Below are 13,886 nucleotides of genomic sequence, written 5' to 3'. Positions count from 1 at the left end.
AAGCTTCCAGACAGTAGTTACAACCTAGAATGAATTAGGTGCAATAACTGTTCAATTCTATACATGTTTGCTCAGATGTATGTCCCATTGAATTAAATGGATCTTACGCTCAGGTAGACAAATATAGGATTGCAGCCTTAAATGCTTAAATTGTGGGCTACTGATTTGAATGGGGCATTTATATCAAGTTATTATCACTTGTGCTGCCCACTGGCATTTTCTTCTTCTAGCAACAAACATTTCATTTCCCCTAACACATGTTAATCTCCAACAATATATATATATATACACACACACACACACACACACACACACACACACACACACACACACTACAGAATTCTGAGACCTCCCCATTCTTAGCTTCCGTTACGGATACAGAAAATGGGAGGAGAGAACAACTGAAGTACTTCATAAGGAAGATATAAGGGTTGCAAAAGCAATAGGTGCAACTTTCTATTAAAATAACAAATATTTGTGTTCTCGTGGCATAAGACAACTCTACTTTGGTTTGATGTATAATGTAAACTGGAGAGTCACTGAAAGTGTTGGGACAGACTCAAAACCATTTGAGTCCAAACTACAATCCCTTCTTTTCTCTTTACTTTGTTTCTGATACAAACCATTTTCCCCACCCCAATTACTCATGATACAAACTTTTTTTTTTAATAAATTGAGTGTCTTAACACAATCACATTTAGCAAAACCAGGCTCCATTTCTCAAATCTATTCTCCATATTTCCAGTAGTTTGTCTGAACAAGTCCTGTTCAGTAGAACAGTAAAAGGGAATTGTGTGGGAAGACAGAACACCTTATAAGCCTCAAGGAGAGGAGGATTGCAATATTAGTGTTGCATAACTGTTCCCCAATCAAACCTTGAAAAATAAGACACTGAGTTGTTCAAAAGCACCCAGGTTGCAAGGTTTGATTCCACCATTCCAAGTAATTTGTGATTATGATGCCAATACCTGAATTTTTATTTGAAACAGTAATGAAGTTACAAGCACTAATACTCGATTAGCCCATGGCAAGATATCAAAATAGAGTTCAACCTATCCTTAATTCTTCCAATTCCTTGCTAGATTTCATATCTAAAGAGCAGGATGGGGAATGTGTAGCCCTTCAGATGTTGTTGAACTAAATCTCCCATTATCCTTCACCATTGGCTGTGCTGGCTAGGGCTGATGGTAGTTGCAGTCCACCAATATCTGGAGGGCCATGTGTTCCCCACCTCTGCTATAGAACCTTGATAGTTGGCTAGATGTTTTCCTTTTTACAAATAAATTGTAAGGCATGATAAACATACTTTTAACCCACCACTTTACCAAGCCTTCTGTTTCTGGATTCTTTGCAGGATTAAGAAGAGCTACTTCACATGTGTTTTTCCCCAGGGATTTTCTTTGTCTTCCTTTCCTTATGTTCCATTACACAAGCACTGGGTGGTGCTGTGGTATAATGGAATTGCACAATTACACTAGGCTTTATACCACCATTCACAAATAATACCAGGCTTTCCTTGTTAGAAAAAAAAATGCTATGGGTTGCAAAGCGCAGAAGAGACCCTGAAGGATGATGACATCGTGTAAAGGTTCTACAAACTATCATGAGGAATCACAAGTGCAAAATAAATGCCTTGTGTAAAAGCCTCTACAATGATGAGCAAGCTTCCCTAAAAGACCTTATCCCCAAAATGGGTCAGCACCTGGGATAACTCCTTTAGAGTTCTGACTGAAACCCCCACTGGATTCAGTGCACCACTGAAACAGGAGCTACTTACCCCTACTGGTTTAAAACTTCACATTTCTTTGGTTGATCCCTTTGGTTAGCCTTTAGGCTATATTCAGCTAGTCCTAAAATCATTTGGGCAACAAAATGCCGTAAATGGTCCCTTTAAGTTTCATACAAATAAATATGGACTTGAGCCAAATATTCTTGGAAAAACTTATACCATATAATTCTCAAATAACTCAGTAGATGCTAAAGATAGTGAGGATGCAAACACCATCTACACTAAAGATGTGTGTTCTACTAAAGGAGTTGCTTACCAGTTCTTTGTTAAAGATATCATGTTTAGCTAGGCAGAACCAGTGCTCAATCACAGCTCCAGTTGTATTTAGAGAAGCTAACATCCTAGGTACATACAAATCTGGCTTAGTCATAAAACTAGCACTTTTCTACAAGAAGCATTTATTGTGCGCTCATGATTTCTTTGTCATGATAGTTTGCGGGTGCTTTACAGGATGGCATCCTCGCTCAGGCCTTTCCTTTCCTATCATTAGAGCATTTTTTCCTCGAACAAAGAAAGTCTGGTATTTTTGTGGATGCTGGCATGAATCCTGTGTATTTGTGCAATTCTGCTATACCACAGTGCCACCTGGGGAAAAAAACATGTGTAAAGGAGGCAATCTTAATCCCACAAAGAATGCAAGAAGCCTCAGTAAAGTGGCGGGTTAAAAGCCTCGTGTAGAAAAGCCATTGGACAGCTGCATCTGCAGGGAGAAGCAGCCAGCTAGTCTTTCCATTTGAACAATCAGCTACAATAAAGAATTTCAAAACAGCTCCAGTGCATCCATGCTTCTCAACTGCCCCATATATAAGTAGTTCACTCTGTCCTATCGTAGCAGCAGGATTTGATAAAAGCAAGTGAAGACATCTTATGCTGCTTTCACTGCTTCCTTTCCTTGCATTCAGCAAGGAAGATCCTTAATTACAGCAGAGTTCATGCTAAGAGGATCTGTGAGTTTGAACTTTGGAGTGTTCTAACTCACAGATCTTGCACTTTGGTTGCAAGCCAGGCTTCTAGATCAGAATATAAAAACTGCAAGATGGCTCTAGGTATCAGACAATTGGAAAATATAAAATGATTTGGCTTATTTCTGTTTCCTGAACCCCTCTCTTCCCCCATATAGCACAAATTCTGTGTCTTTTAGATTGAAAACTTCTTAAGGCTTATATACAAAAAATACAAATTATAATAATCTGGCACTATGCCATCATATTTTCATGAATTTCTTCAAAGCAATGAGAAATAGAAACATTTTAGAAGAATCAAAGCTGACATTTTTCAGTGCTTTTACCTTTTGGAACTACAAATTTACATTCAATTTGACCTTTATTATCTTGTAATATATCAGCTTCAGTTTCTTAAGTGAGATATTTTCATACAATTGATATTTTTATGCTAGGTGGAGTTACTTGATTTTCAAAAATGACATGAAAGCCAATTCTAATATACCTGCTGAAATAAAAGTCATATTATAAGGCGAGGTAATTAATTGCACAATGAAACCGAACACCCTGTTGCAACATGGGACTTGAAATAAAGCCGGATACTTGCCTGGGATTTGCAAAAGTCAAAATGCCAATATTCAATTTCCTTTCCCTTTTAACTTTATCCTCGGTCTGGTATTGTTCTACAATATAATTGCTATTTTTAAGTCTACAAGAAACTCAATTCAAGAGGATTTTGTGGCTTTAATTATATTTGTTTCAATGGGGTAGCAGTGAATTAACTATAGTTAGGCTGCTTATTTTTTATCTCGGTAACACAGTATTGAATACTTGCCTGTCATCTTGTTACTTTTTTGGGCTGTTCTCAGTAGAATGAACACAACATTGAAGGTCCATAGTTCTACAACTAAAGAAGTTTCTTTAGCTCTGTTTCAGTGTAAAGCAGCCTTCATTTTAAGTAGCATCGTGATTATTCTTATTACAACCTGCTATTGCCCTCACTCATCCCAGATTTCCAGGGCGCACTGAGGCTGAGAGCTTTCTAGCTTTTGGGACCTTTTCTACAGTAACACTCCTTGTCCCCATGGAGATTCTGGGGCATGCTCCAGGTGGCCCTCCAGATGTTTTGGCCTACAATTTATTTATTTATTTTTATAGAGCTTTTATCCCGCCCTCTAGCCAAAAAAAAAAAAGGCTTTCAAGGCAGCTTACAAAAAAATATTTTTAAGACAGTCCCTGCCCACAGGCTTACAATCTAAAAACACAAACCAAACAACCCATGACACAAAAGGAAAGGGGATTGGGAGGGAGAAGGGGAAAAAGCAGCAGCAAATTCAGGCACTAGATTCTTAGTTGCAAAGAATCAAACTTCAATCATCCTTCACTACTGGCTATGCTGGCTAGGGCTGATGGGACCCAAAACATTTAGATGGCCACAACTTGCCCACCCCTGCTCTAGGACACACAATCAGAACCAAAGCACATGTTTATTTAAAGAAATAGCTAGCAGCTACATCTTTTTTTTATTCTTAAGGAAGTACAGGGCTCCCCATCCAGATCAGAGCTCTAGCATGGGGAGTAGGGGGCCCTTGGGCTTTTTGTCCATACACACTATGGGCTAGATTGGGGGTGCCCCCCCCTGTAATTTATATTGCCAAGAAGTGATCGCTATTTGGCAATAGAGGCTGATCCAGATAAGGGCTGCAGCAGAGGATGGGGAAAGAATTAAAGCCCCCCTATCTCCTATGCTAGAGTAGGGGTCAAGCACCAAATTCAGTTTCAGAGAAGCTCTGAAGCACTGCATTCTAGTGGTGGCCAAAGGCAAATAGGAACCAAACAGACGAGGAAAGGCACCAAAAAACGGAGCAGACTCTTACAAACTCTACTGCACTCTTTTCCAAGGTAAAGAATGAGTTGCTCTGTGGTATCTGCACTTAGAAATTCGTTCTTTACCTTGGAAAAGGGTTTTATAACCCGAAACGTGTTGGGCTTGGAATAGACGTCTTCACAATAATCCAGTTTGCAGTGCTTTTTGTTCAGGCACTTGGAGGTTTCCTCCCTCAGTCTGCACAAAGAAAAAAAGAGACCAAAAATGCCAGCATATTTTACTTAAAGCCCTTGCTGTCCATAACAAAGCCTCTGGAGAAGTATTTTAACCTTTTGGAATGAGAAAAAGCTATGCAAGAGTCAGGAAATCAGCAACTGGCAGTCAGGAGGAAAGGAGTGGATCCTGGGGAAAGAGACATACCCTTCTAGGGATCCCAAGAGGGCTGGATTTGGCCCACTTAGGGGCTAGCTCTACACTACTGCTTTATAGTGGTATTGAAATGCACTGATAACTGTTGGGGCGGAATCCACATTCTATATATTGCTTTCATAGTGTCATTTCCTGCTTTTATTCCACATTCGTAATGATTTGACACAAGGTGCAGATCTGGCCTTGGTCTAGAGTTAAAAAAAAAGATATTACTGCTAAGTAATGTGTGCTTTGGCCCTTAGTTTGCACACAGCATTGACTTGGGCTCCTTGGCTCCATTGCTTGCGAATGTAAAGTGTGTGCTAGCTCTCCTTTATACACAACACAGAGGAAGATTGATTGTGGCCAAAGGCAAAAGTGGGTGGGGCCAAAATGCCAGCGTACTTTAGCTTAGAGCGCTTACTGCCAGTAACTACGCCTTAGGACATGCATTTCAACCTTTTAGAATAGGGGCAGGAGACATGAAAAAGCCAGACAACTATCAACTGATCGGGGGTTGGAAAAGGGGTGCGTATGGCTTTCAGGGGAACCCCAGAAAGCCGGATTTAGCATGCAGGCCTGAGATTTGATGCACCTGTCTTAACCCCTGCTCCTACTAATTGTTGCCTGGAAATCTCACTACATCTAGCTGTTTCCCCTAGGGAAACTCCCTCCTTGTATCGGGGACTGGCTGAGGAAAAAATAAATTGTAGCGGTTGGGGACATTTGCAGCGAATTAGCTATTAGCTATCTCCAGCATGTCAACTCTCCCATGAAAGTTCTCCCAGCCTATACATTAACATTACAAGAGAAATACAGTATTAGGAACCCTGTATTTCCTTCATAGCATCTAGTCCCAATCTTGGAAGTTATGAAGAAATACTAAAGAGAGGCTCTCTAGACATGAACAGAACAAGTGCATTATCTGGATAAATATACAGTATATACTGGCTGGGTTTGGATGACACGCTAATCAACAGTTATTTTCCATTTTGTTCCTATTAATACACCCCCCTTGATTAGCGTGTTATCTGAACCCAGCCACTGTGTACATTGGCCTATTAAGCCTGCAATCCTATTCAGTCAGTGAGGCTTACTTCTGAGTAGAAATGCCTAAGATTGCACTGTAAGTTATTTAAAAGAATAGGCAATGCTTAGAACCAGTGAGCTGTCCAGCATATTGCCATATTAGGGTGAACTTAATTCCACTTGACTTCACACACAGAGTAAGAGCAGGTGGCAGGGCTATGCTGCACAGTCTGACTGCTTGATGTCATACATAACATGGTTACTCATAGAGTGCACATATTTGGAGCAGGGAGGCATATGTACAAACACCTGGTGAGTGGGGATGTGCCATGTGTTATGCATGGCACACAATGCAGCCCCGCTCATGTGTAAAAGTAAGTGGGTTTAAGAATGCCCAAATAGAGCTCATAAATGATCTTGAGGAATGGTCATCAGTTATATGGTCTGAAAGACTGGAAGGGGAGATATCTTTCAGGCCATCCCTTAATTCCACATCTCTCTGATCAGAGCTGAATTATGCATTATTATCATCATCATCATCATCATCATCATCTATATACCACCCAATAGCCGAAGCTCTCTGGGCGGTTTACAAAAGTTAAAAACATTGAACATTAAAAAACAAATATACAAAATTTAAAACCATAAAAAGCATAAAATACAAACAAAAACAAACAATATCTGTTTAAAACAACTATTCTGGGGTCTGTTAAAAACTCAGCATATGCCATTAAATGCCTGGGAGAAGAGAAAAGTCTTGACATGGCATCGAAAAGATAACAATGTTGGTGCCAGGCAAGCCTCTTCAGGGAGATCATTCCAAAATTGAGGGGCCACCACTGAAAAGTCCCTCTCCCTTGTTGCCATCCTCTGAGCTTCCCTGGGAGTAGGCACCCGGAGGACGACCTTAGATGTTGAGCGTAGTGTACGGGTAGGTTCATGTCAGGAGAGCCATTTCGTCAGGTATTGTGGCCCCAAGCCATGTAAGGCTTCATAGGTTCAAATCAGCACCTTGAGTTGGGCTCAGAAACGTGCAGGCAGCCAATGCAAGTGGGCCAGAGTTGGTCTTATATACTCGAACCTTCTGGTTCGAGTTATCCGCTGCATTTTGCACAAGCTGCAGCTTCCAAACGTCTTCAAAGGCAGCCCCATGTAGAGTGCATTGCAGTAATGTAACTTGCAGTAATCTTACCAGAGCATAGACAACTGAGGCTAGGTTATCCCTGTCCAGATAGGGGCGTACCTGGCCCACCAACCGAAGCTGGTAGAAGGCACTCCGTGCCACTAAGGTCACCTGAGCCTCAAGTGACAGAGATGGTTCTAGGAGAACCCCCAAACTATGAACCTGCTCCTTCAGGTGGAGTGCAGAACAGGTTGAACACCCACTATCCGGTCAAAAGAACCACCCACTAACAGCATCTCAGTCTTGTCTGGATTGAGTTTCAGTTTATTAGCCCTCATCCAGACCATTGTCGCAGCCAGGCACTGGTTCATCCACAGCCTCACCTGATGAAGATGAAAAGGAGAAACAGAGCTGTGTGTCATCAGTGTACTGATGACAACGCAGTCCAAAACTCTGAATGACTGCACCCAATGGCTTCATGTAAATGTTAAACAGCATGGGGGACAAGACTGACCCCTGTAGAATCCCATACTGGAGAATCCATGGAGCTGAGCAATGTTCCTCAAGTACCACCTTCTGGAGTCGACCAGCCAAGTAGGAGTGCAATGCAGTACCTCCCACTCCTAACTCAGCCAGTTGCTCCAGGATACATGGTCAATGGTATCAAAAGCCGCTGAGAGAATCAACAGAGTCACACACCCTCTGTCTTTCTCCCAACATAGATCATAATGCAGGGAGACCAAGGCTGTTTCCATGCCAAAACCAGGCCTGAAACCTGGCTGAAATGGATCCAGATAATCCATTTCATCCAAGAGTGTCTGGAGCTGGCTCGCAACCACCCGCCCAAGGGCCTTGCCCAGGAATGGAACATTTGCCACCGGCCTGAAGATTATTAAGATTTTCCAGGTCCAGGGAAGACTTCTTCAGGAGTGGTCTCACTACCACCTCTTTCAGATGGCCCAGGACCACTCCCTCTCGCAGAGGCATTGATCACTTCCTTGGCCCAGCCGGCTTTGAAGCCTTGCACAGTATCTCTAAACTGTGCTGCTTTAAAAAGGTCAACTTTGTTTTCTCCATAACAATGGGTGATTCTGCATGTGTTCAGAGGCACTCTTGCTTACTAGTACCTCAACTGTTTCAGATTTAAACTGTGGCATTTCAAATTAGTTCCAAGACCTAGGCCAAAATGAAATTAAATCTCAGCACACACATCTTATTCCATACTGCCACGGCCCCAATTGTATCTAAGGAAAGTCTTTGCGCAGTGGCAGTATCATAGCAAATGAGATTAATCTGAGGCACAATGATTGCGAATTGAAAATTTAATTCTTTGCATTGCTGCTAGTTTTTATTCTTATTTTATTTTTATAGTGTAGTTTAAAACTTTTAAAATTTATACTTTAGGTTGTATTTTGTGGTTTTAATTGTGAACAGCCCAGACAGCTATTGGGCGGTATAGAAATGCATTAAATAAATAAATCTCTTATTTTTGAAAACTACACTTCCACTCACAACACTTCTCATTATCATCATCACCTTGACTTGGCAACCCTCCTCGAGATCCCGGAGAAAGCCTGCGAGAAGCCCAACGAAAATGAAAGGCACAGGGAAGGCCAAAGCTTGGGAGGGGAAGCGGTTTCTTCCATGACCTACCTGGCGTCACTGGAGGAGGAGCGGGAAGGACCAGCCGCAGCAGCAGCAGCCACAGAGTCAACACCCGTTTAAGGGCTTGGGGGTCATACATTGAGAAGGGACGGAGTGTGTCCGTGTGGGTCACATGGCCGCTTCGTCCAGAACGGGCTTGCGCTTCCGCGTCCGTTTCCTGAGCGGCGGCGGCAGCAACAACCCAGGCCGAGGCGGGGTCTTGTCTGCTCAGGGTGCAGCTGCTGCCAGCGCTGTGCGTTTTTCCTGCTTCTCCACTGTTTGGACCCTCCTCCGCCCGGACAGGTACAGCAGACAAAGCAACATCCGGAAGGGAGAGACACAGAGGCGAACACCTGCTGAGGTAGCAAACACCGTATCTTTGTGCATACCTACGCCATATCTGTATGGAAATACTCTCATGGGGCTTAATTTCTAAATTCAAGCCTGCAGAAGCCACACCTAGTTTGAGTTGAGCAATGGCAAGGTGGAGCCCGCCTCATTCCTTTAATCATGTTAGGACGCCTTCTTCTGCCCTAACGCCTCTCCTTCATCAGACTGCCTGGGGAGTGCGTGCAGTCTGCGTTTTCTCAGAGGTACTCTTTAGTTACTGCTTCACACGTCTCGGTGATACGTTGCAGGGCTAAGGTTCTGGGAGACCTTGACGGAATCAGGCCCCTTCTTCTTTTCTTTCCCCTCCCTCTTCCCCTTATCAAGGACAACTTCACACATGGTGACATTCCTGACAGCAGAAGTTATTTTCAAGTGGCATTTGATGGCAACACGAGATCAATGCATCTCAGGTTTAACTGGCAGTATGTACAGATGCTCAGAAGATGTTATGGGTCACAGTTCTACAGTGACTTTACAAGATCATCCCACCTTTCAGTCTACACACATGGGATCCGTACAGTTAAACATACACTTGGCATAGGTAGGGGCGTAAGTCCAGTTTACCTACATAGAATTGATAGCCACATGACAACAAAATTGTAGGCAAAGCCAATCCCTTGTACTGGTACGACATAGTAACCTTGTGCTAGCGTACAGCTATGGAGTACAGTTCTAACCAACTCAAGCATTTCTTGCTAAAAGATAGGATTGGGGCCATGGGTATTTATCTGTTTTTGTTCTAAATTATTAGCATCCATCCTGAAGTCTCAGGGTGAATACTAGTAATTTAGAACAAAAGTTTACAATCTGATAATGTAAACCCATATAGTATGTCGTTTATAACATTTTAGTGCAATGTTATGCATATCTCTTGGGAAGTAAGTCTCATGAAATTCAATGGGATTTAGCCAGGTAAGTGTGCATAAGTGCAGGTGCCAGACATCAACTTGTTTACTTGAACTCAGTGGGACTTACTTTCCAGTAGACATGCATAAGATTGCATTGTTAGTTCATTAACCAGTTAGATTAATTGATCAGAAACATTTAGACTGATTTTAAAAGGCACATCTCATTTACCAGTCAGCAGATCTTTTGATTTTTAAAATTACTTTAAAAACAAATGCCTGTGAATTGAAAACTGCAGATGTTAAGCACCATCTTCAAAAGCAGGCAACTCCCTCCTATGTGTGAGAGAAGCAGGAATGTCTCTCAGATTAAGTCTGCTGTGATACTTGTGCATCATTTAAAAGCAAAAGTATGATTGTTCTTTAGTACTGTTTCTGTTTTCCCATGAGCAGTGTGGTATAGTGGTTAGAGTGTTGGACTGGAATTTGGGAGATTCGGATTCTAGACCCCACCTAGCCATGAAGCTCACTGGGTGACTTTGGGCCAGTTACTGTCTCTCAGGCTAACCTACCTCACAGGGTTGTTGTGAGGATAACATTGAGAGGAGAATCAGGTACACCACTTTGGGCTCCTTGGAGGAAAGACAGGATATAAATGTAACAAATAATAAATAAATGTGATGTATGCATATTTAATTGATTTGATCAATTAATACACTTTTTTTTTTAGTACTGGTGTATTTCTGCTTATTTAGAAATCTGGATAATTATGAGACTAATTGTCCATGATTTCTTAATAGCACAGTCAAAAGTAAGCCCCACTTAATTCAATAGGTCTTGCTCCCATGTAAGTGCATAAATGCAGGGTTACAATCCTATATTCACTTACCTTGGAGTAAGCTCCATTGAACTTAATGACGTATACTCCCGAGTAGACATATACTGAATCGTGCTGTTTGTCATATAATACCAATGGCAGGAGGGAAAGCCACATTGGCTTCTGCTACTGAATCATTCTGCACAAGCTGAGATGCCTTTCTCTGGGCATGTCAGTAACTCATTACCCTTTTGCTAGTGTAATGGCACATAGGAACAAGAGCTGAGGTGCATAAGGGAAGAGCATTTATGGAACTCCTGTTGTTCATACTCAGGGAGGGAGGTTAAAGTCCTTTGTGTGTGTCTCAGCTTGGAAGAGAGCAGCTGAGGTGAAAAATGGTGTGTATTGTTTGAGTGGAGGGTGTCCCTGGAATCAGGGACTGCGCTTGTGGCTGGATGGGAACCATTTGTGACAGGACATGATTTCAATGACTAGTTCAGGCAACATGCTAAGCCACAATGGTTAAGCATTTTGCACTAAACATTATGGCTTAGCATGTCATGTGAGCTATGACTTAGTGTGTCATGTGAACCATTCCTAACCATGGTGGCTACATAATCACAGTTTAAACATACTCACTAAACACTTGCTGCAAAAGGGTTAGTGGCCTAACCATGGCATAGTGTGTTGTCAGAACAGGCCCAATATGGTTTTCCATTCTGGCCTAGGGTGAAGTAGCCTGTGTGCTTCCATTGTCATGGACAGGTTATTTCCCACCTGGTTAGATTTCGGCTAGTGATGGCCTCTACTCTCCACAGGAATAGAAGACCTATTAAAATGGTCCACCACAGGAGTTGTATTTGTTTGGATAGTTTCTGGATACCTGTCATAGGTATTTCCCTGCTGATATGGCCAGCAGCCCAGTCAGTACCTTGGCTGATCTCTTGAATATGAAGCTGATCTGAGCTATTGACATGATCCCACCTAGACAACTCTCCTGTCTCTTTTTCTTGGTTTTCTGAGGATTTGACAGTAATGAAACAAAAAAATGGTTATTTCACAAAGGCAGAGAAGTTGAGGAAAATCTGACGCAACACAAGTAGACTAAGGCTGAGTTCGGACGACATGCTAATCATCGGCGGGGGGTAATAGGAACAAAATGGAAAACAGCCATTGATTAGTGTGTCGTCCGAACTCAGCCTAAGTCTACTCTATGGCAGTGAAAAAATCTTACTTCACTCACCACCACTGTGTCCACCCGGAGTCATCTGGTGCAGTTTTTCTGAATGGGGAGAGGCCAGCAATCTGGCCAGTAGAATCACATAAACGAAGCCTTGAAGATGCCTGCAATTAATTTGCAAGGCACTTTGTGAAAATTGCTTGCATCTACTCCAACATAGATGTTAAGGTTTTGCATAATTAGTTCTAATGGTGGGCTAGGATTAATCGTTTTGGGGTACTTCTCAGCTTGTGTGAGCTGTGGATGTTAACAAGATGAAACCAACTATGTGTACATCATCTTGATCCTTGTTCATCTTGGCTTGTTAAGTCAGCTAGGTTAGGGCTGGAAGGTAGAATCCTAGAACTAATAAATGCCTCATTGAGGGAAGCTGAAATTCCAGTAGCTCTTAAGAAAGCCTTTTCTCTGGAGTGGTCCACATACCTTTGGAAAAAACTCCCATCAGAGGTCCACCATTTATTTGGATGGTGTGCACTCCCTGGAATCATTAGGTTTGCAATTTTGGAGTAGTCCTGAATCTGGCCATGCTCCTGGATGCCCAATTGGCAAATGTATCTAGGTGCTTTTAACAGTCTTTTAACAGGTTTGTTTTACATGGCAACGCTGCCCTTTCCTCGAGAAACTGGGGTAGCTGCAATCATTCATGCTGTTTTTACTTCCAGGTTAGGTTACTGTAATGTGCTATAAGTCAAGAATCTTCAATTAGTTCAGAATGGTGTTTCCAGCATTGAAGTTGCTTGATTGGATTACATTTCACTGATCTTTAACTTGCTTCACTGATTACCAATTTGCTACTGGCCACAGTTCAAGAAACTGTTTTTGCCCTTTTAAAGCTCCTAATAGCCTATGCCTAAGTATCTCAAGGATTGCCTTCCTCAGTTATCCTAATATTATGTTATTGCTATTATTATTGTAAGCCAATTTGAATACTTCTGTAGAAAAGCAAGGTAGAAATGAACAACTACAAATAACAATAATAGGGGGACTGAATTTCTCCCCTAGACCTCCAATTGCGTATCCCTAGTGTATGACCAAAGATGCTTCCTAACTTTTGTTACACCGTAATATAGTGGTATAGATCTAGGCGATTGGACTTGGACATGGCAAAATCAGGTTCAAATCCTGGCTCAGCTGTGAAGCTCACTGGATAGTCTTGGTCAAGTCATAAAATGACCAGAGGCAAAAAGAGACAAGATTCAGGCCAGCCTTAGGGGTGGGTGAGCTGGTCAGTTGCCACTGAGCTGAGGGGGGCACCAAGCATTGCTGAAGGGGGTGCCAACGTCACACTTGCACCAGGCCCCATAACCCTCTGGGTGGCCTTGCAAAGTTGACTAGGGGTCACACCAAAGGCAGTACTTTATCCTAAGGCTGGCCCTGACAAAATTCCTACATCTTTCATAGTTGTGTAGAAGAAGGCAATACAGCAGGTATAGTTTGACATGCAAGTTATATGAGCTGAAATTCCCTCTTCTACATAACTGTTAAAGGTGCAGGAGCCCTGTTGTTTGTTTTTTAATGTCTGGCTACCTTAGTGAGTTCACGATCTCCAGCCTCACTTACTTCATAGGCTTGTGATGAGGAAAAACACCACTCTGGGCGTATTAGAAGAGGGTGTGAAACAGTAATGCAACTAGTAATAAAGAGGAGGCATGAGAGTATGTCGTCTTACCTGCACTAGGAAAAAAACCCAAACTCTTTCAAAAATGGAACCCATGCTTAGAGTTAACACCTTTAAAAAGAAGTATAGAAACTGCCTCTACACCTCTGTTTATCTTGTCAAGGAGATAAGTAAAGACAAAATCTTTATCTGCTTTATTCCTGTGTTTGATCTG

Source organism: Elgaria multicarinata, chromosome 4 (assembly GCF_023053635.1).
Source record: "Elgaria multicarinata webbii isolate HBS135686 ecotype San Diego chromosome 4, rElgMul1.1.pri, whole genome shotgun sequence".
NCBI classification, from domain to species: domain Eukaryota; kingdom Metazoa; phylum Chordata; class Lepidosauria; order Squamata; family Anguidae; genus Elgaria; species Elgaria multicarinata.
This window is presented reverse-complemented; position numbering follows the sequence as displayed.